At 35.1% G+C, this 6,312-nt stretch overlaps 1 long non-coding RNA gene across 6 annotated transcripts; it reads right to left on the bottom strand.

Annotated features, from left to right (window-relative positions):
* Window positions 1–369: 369 nt before the first annotated feature.
* On the bottom strand, window positions 370–5,996 carry LOC131857368 (uncharacterized). Of its 6 annotated transcripts, none has more exons than XR_009358710.1 (7): window positions 5,859–5,995; window positions 4,660–5,035; window positions 3,855–4,425; window positions 3,451–3,771; window positions 1,612–1,738; window positions 1,349–1,524; window positions 370–923 (listed from the first exon to the last, which is right to left on the bottom strand). It is a non-coding gene; the product is annotated as an uncharacterized LOC131857368 (long non-coding RNA). The 6 variants fall into 6 exon arrangements; XR_009358707.1 differs by lacking the exon at window positions 370–923 and adding an exon at window positions 5,378–5,434 and having other exon boundaries at window positions 1,115–1,524; window positions 5,859–5,996; XR_009358708.1 differs by lacking the exon at window positions 370–923 and adding an exon at window positions 5,378–5,412 and having other exon boundaries at window positions 1,115–1,524; window positions 5,859–5,971.
* Window positions 5,997–6,312: the final 316 nt, after the last annotated feature.

Genomic DNA, 6,312 nt, shown 5'->3' with positions numbered 1-6,312 from the left:
ATAATATTGTAACCAACCTATAGGGTTTAGTAATTATGACATCCATAATAATCGCAAGAAATATTAAGCTACTACAGTTGAACAGAAGAATGAACATGATTCATAACCAACTCTTTTAATTTCACAGTCCTCTTTTTTTTACACAAATACTGTAGCTTGCAATACAAAACAAGGAGATGTTTCCTCTATCATGTCTTAAAAACCTTAAATAAAGATTATATCTGAAAAATTCAAACAAATAAATAGACAAAGTAAACCATCAAATTCTAACTAGCAAACACATAAGCACACACCCATAGGAAAATCACACATAAACCTCAGGTATGTAACACACCATGTTTGTTCTTTGCAGAATGCTGATAAAGCGGGATAGATTTAATTTACAAGGCTTGCTCTGCCAATTCAACTATTCTGAAGGCAACCATATCATAATAAGTTCAGACACAATAGGTTCCTACCACTAAATCCATATACATGGGAAATTGGATGGTGAAGTAAAGCCTTAGCATGCCATGATGACCACATAAAAATCCACTGTCAAAAGGTTTATGCAAATACTGGATATTAGACAGCATAGAATGTGACTGCCATGTAATAGCATTTCAAAAGGACAGAAATCCAGGTCACAAGATGCATTTCAGCTTTCAATTCAGATCAATAAGGTTTTAATTATTTTAACATATTTCTTGTTCCACTTCTGTTTAAATCCAGCCTTGACTGTTTAAAGCTTAGAGAATGTTTTAGAATAAACAAGGCATTTAAACTGCTGGCAAGAATCATATAAAAATTCTGCTTAGAGAATGTTAAAAAATGGCAAACAAATGAAATTTATTGAAAAAAATACTGGCTTATAAATAAAATAAAGAATCAAGCACTGAAGCGCTTGTAGTAGTGTGAAGATAAGTCCATTGTAGGGTGAAATGCTGACATAATTTTAACAACAAAAGCAATGGTTAGTAAATTAAATGGTGCTTTCACGACTCATGAAATGTTCCAACTAAAGCATTCATTGACTATCAATTTGTTACCCATTAAACAGGAGGAAATATAATTGCCCAGCTAAATATCTAGTGGTAACAACATAAAGAACACAAACATAGGGGACAAGATACGCTAAGACAAATAGCAAAATGCTGATGATGCCCCCTGTTTCACAGTGGCCTCACTTCATTTTAATAAAATTGTGATGAAAGATATAACTCCACGAATAATTATAGTTGCCTTGAAACTGTGCTCTTTGTTTGCAATACTAGAGGAATTACAAAAGGAGCAATACTAACGCTCAAAGCAATTCCAACATCTCCTATTTAATAAACTATCAAGTTCAAGATGGGTTTCCATATCAAACCTTAGTCAAGACACTTGAATTGGCATCGTTCCTATTGAGGCATCCTCATCAGGCAGATACACAGGATGAAAATCTGGAGCATTGCTTTCGTGGTTGGAATCTAATTATTTCATTAGGCGAATCCATATTACTGTAGAACAGAAGATCGTTTAGCTGAGACTTCTGCATGCAGCTCTCTGATCCAAATCAAAGGAGTTAATCAAATGCCACCAAGATAGTCGCTGATCTAATCTTAATATATTGATTTGTTATCATGTTGATACCTTTTCTTTAGATTAACTGCCGCATCTCTGACAGTTGATCTTATGGAGTAATCGTCATTCTAGATCTAGGTTAAGATGCTGATTTGGAAGTTCATTGATACCTGCAAGTTTTGGCGTAGCTGCAAATCTATATTTTTGACAGTTACAAAAGAGTTTTGAGTTACAATTTCTATAAATAAAATTTTGAGAGTTCTTTTAATATTGCCTCTATACAGATATATTAGAAAATTTCAAATAATAAAAATATAAATTCATTTGTAAAATGTATTTTTATTTCTGCTTTTTGATATTGGAGAAATAAAAAATTATTTTTTAGAAGATTAAGAACCGCAATTTTTATATCATTTACAATATATACTCATCTTAAGAATAACATATACATAAAAAACTAAACTTAGAAATTGTGCTTTCATCAACCTTATCGGAAATAGAAGATTGGATCCTAATCAAAACACTATTGTCCAGTGGGCTCCTCCATACCTGTGCTCTTCTCATATATCCAGGATGCATGACACCACTGCCCTAAAAACAAAAATGGCACTTATCCTGATGTGCACATATTATGCATTCTTCTCAAGAGATACAAGACAGAAACCCTTGATCATCCACATCCAATAGTTTGTGGTTTTAATGATGTATTTGTGTTAATTGCAATGAAATTCCTCACTATTGTAGAGTTCATAGACCTCAAGGCTGTTGAAGAAGTGAATTACAAATCTGATTGCGGATATTAGCCTAATAAACTTCATTTGTCTCACAAGTTTTCTAAGTTGAAAAATAATTATTACAATATAGATAATTGAATCTAGCAAATCTAAACATTAAATTGTCCTGATCGTATTGAGGGAGAACTCATGGTAAACTACCTTTTCATGAAGTTGTTTGCCTCATGTTAATGCTAGGCTGTGTAAGGGTTTGTAAGTCTAACTAGTACAGCCTAAGTGGTTCTACTTCCTAAACTTGAAGGCTCTCCTATTCTACACAGGTGTTTCAACTTTGGTAACATGTCCGTTGAATATAAATAATATATAAGTAGAAATAATACCATAAGAATCCCTTTGTGAAGTTTGCCATGACCTAAAAATTTGTCACTGCTCTGCACTGTATAGGCTCAAATTATTATCTTTTTCCATCTTCCTGTGCCACTTTGTTGCTTCCATTTTCTTGTTGGCAAATTTTGGTAGCTAGCATCTTTCTTCAGCGCTGATTCCAATGTTATGTTTTGAAAATGAATCTGTTCAAGTTTCCCACTCATTGTTTTATTTAAAAAAAACTGTTCCCAAGACTATAATTATGTGCTTATTGTGGTTTATTGTTGAATTTATTCCAAGATAATTTATATCGAGGTGACGATAGTCAATTTTATTATACAAGAAAATGACAGTGGAGAGCATCATATGTTATCTTCTACAACAGAAGTTTAAAATGCCCTACATAATTTTACAAAACACTTCCACCAATGCATATCACAATATAAGTTTTTAATTACAATAATTTGTACAAACAATGTATCTCACGTAAACAAGAAGTGAAATCAAGTAAACACCTTAATTAAAAACACCATATTGACATATTCAATTCAAGACAGAAGGAAGAATTGTAAATCCAAAGACAAACGAAATTCCTCACTATTTATTTTATTGTTGCATATTTGAGCAGCTATCAGAATTGAGAAGCAACATTTCACGTGATGCAAATGCAACTATTCTATCACTCTCCAACTTTATGATTGTTTTCAAATAATGCGTATCTATCAGAGGAACGATAACACCATATTGATATTTGCAAACTTCAAGAATTAAGGAAACAATGTAATTCCAAATAAACGAAAGTACTCACCATGTTTTTTGGTTGATGCAGATATGAGCAGCAGATAAGAGTTGAGAAGAAAACCAGAACTGAACAGCGAATTGCTTGGAGGCAAATAAATGTATCACAATTTCAAGACCCATAACTCTCTTGTAAGAACAGTCTTCACTTTCAGTGGAAAAGGGCCTGTAGTTCAGTGTTTGGGCATCACAGCATGCTGATGGGTGATCTACATTGAAGATTTAACAGGTCCATAGAAAATACAATGTTGCTGTAGAACAATGTCCGTAACATTTGTTGAAGATGAGGCTGAAGAAGTGTTGTTGGGATGTCTGCTAACCCATCCAACACCTAATTACAAAGGAAAAGTTAAAAAAATTGACACCCACTTGAAAACAGAATTTTTCAAGAGGAGGGTTAAACAGGTGAGTTACCTGGTCTTGACGTGTCTGCCCTTGATTAGAATCAGGTGAGTGTGAAAGTAGTAGGGAGCAGATGGCTTTTACAACTTCATCTCGGAAATGCACCATATCCTCAGCTTCTTTGAACTCCAAACCCTTAATTGACCTTATTTCTCTTAAAGCCCTATGCCATTCAGCTCGAGTCTCATCAACTATCCCCAAGTCTTTCCATACTTGGTTGTCCTCTGTAATTTCAGAAAGGGACTTTGGTGATATCATGAAGAACAAGGGTAGTATCTTCATGTTTGGATTTTTGCCAGAAATTTTAGCTTTGAGGAAAGCGGAAAGTTCCAGCATTGGCCACTTTGAGTGGCTGAAATCCTTTGAGAGAACCAATACCGCTACTCTGCATTTCTCAGCGGCTTCAAAAATGCGGGGAGGGAATTTTTCAGCTATTGGCAAGCTTAGAGGATCCTCATCAAAGAAACAGGACACACCTTTATTTGTGAGGTCCTTGTGTAGCTCCCGAGCAAGGATCTTCTGTTTGCCACTGTGACCAGTAAATACATCCTTAGCCAAAGACTCGCTTCTCCCTTCACCATCTCTGTTAAAAACAGAACAAAAAAGGTCAACAGGTCAATTTCTTCTTACAAACAACCAGGCCTTGAATTTGATAAAGCAATAATTGCAATTCTTAGGTAGAAAAATTTAAAACAGGTTGTATGAGAGCTATAATTTTGTGCGCAACAAATTAGCAAAGCTCTTAAATGTACTAAATAAATATTTACACTAGTAACAAAATACGTAAAAGGAAACTATAAAATCAAATTTGCCTCACCTCTATGTTGAACTCGTTGAAAACCTGCCATAAGCAGTCAGAACGTGCAGCCACTTTAAGGTGAAAGCCATACTCACCGTAAAGTGGCGGCACGTTATGGTCTGATGGTTTAAGCTCTTCCTTATTAAGGGCCTCTTCACCCCTGCCATAAGCACGGCACTAGAAGACTGCCCTCTAGAAACACCAGGAATTCTTGCAAGCATCTTGGGTCTGTAGCATAGTGGAACATCAAGGCAGACAGAGAAATTAATTTTACTAACTCGGACATAGCAAGTGGCAGATTCATCTGATAAGGAAGCCGGTGGCAAGGATGGACTAGATGAAATGACCCCCCTTACCAGCCTCAAACCCTGAATGACCTTTCAAACTCCCAATCCTGTAAATTAGGTGTCAAACAAGTCAATCAAGAAAATAATCAAAAGAGTATCAACAAATTGTCAAATATGTGAATGGATGGTATAAAGCTTGTTCAAAGTGTTTCCAATGTATTATAAAACAAGAAATATAGAAAATTGTTGACTCACAAAATAAGAACGCTACATAAATAGCTAGCTTAAAAGGTACAAAATATTGACCATTCACCAGCTTTATGAGAAGAACAATATTGTTCAACCTCCTCCAAGAATTCTAGAATTATAAATCTCATGTGTTCGACACTAATCCACTCAAATCACATTCTTAAAGAAAAAACCATTCTCTTTTATTGAAATGACATTACCTACACAGCCAGCCTTAAAGCCCCACAAGATGATCCTAAATCAGCGCACGGAGACACCTGATTATGTCAGTGAAAAACTCAACAAATTGCAAATTTTGGTAGGGTTTTCATATTGATGTACTGCTGGGCAAGGCAGTATTTTCATCTACATTTCCTCTAAGAAGCAGCAAAATGCACCCAATAACCGTATCAAGTTCAAATAGTCAAACCTATCTATATATGCATGCATAGCAAGTTTTCATTAAAACAAACACTACCAATACTACATTCAAAATCAGCCATTAGATATACAAAGATAAAAATGACAACTAATTTGTTAAATCTCTGCTATACAGTGCTAAATTAAGTAGTGAGCAGTCATTCTCACAAGGCTAAAACGCAATCTTAGAAAACCAAAGTTAAATTAAGCTAAGCCATACCAATACTAGATAGGATAGATATATATGTCCATTTGGTAAAAATCATAAAAACCAGAACTCACCTGACTTCTCGGAACGAACTTGTGACAGAAATTCAGTACGATGCAGAACTCTAATAGTTTACACTCTTTTATAGGAAGTCTCAACTAGGCAAAGCATAGAATGTCATTCGAATCCGAGGAAAAATAGAATCCTCTATGGATCACATACATGACGGTAGTGCTGCATCTAGTTGTTAGATTTGCTGCATCAAAACGGGAAAATAAGGTGAGACAACTCCATAGCAAGTTGCAACACACTATTTGGTATGTTGTCAACATACTTTTTGACTGAGTGACCCTGGCTTGTACAACAGTATGTTAGACAACCCCACCGAGTCGACTAATCTTTTGGTTCGGAGATGCACGATTTTGTCAATCATTAATGATTTGATTTAGTTGGGCCATCCCCTCCATTGGCTTTTTGTTTGCTAGTATTAAATGCCATTACTGTTTCGCATGTGAGCTTGTGAAGCCA

The sequence above is a fragment of the Cryptomeria japonica genome, chromosome 8 (genome assembly GCF_030272615.1).
Source record: "Cryptomeria japonica chromosome 8, Sugi_1.0, whole genome shotgun sequence".
Taxonomy (NCBI): domain Eukaryota; kingdom Viridiplantae; phylum Streptophyta; class Pinopsida; order Cupressales; family Cupressaceae; genus Cryptomeria; species Cryptomeria japonica.
This window is presented reverse-complemented; position numbering and strand designations above follow the sequence as displayed.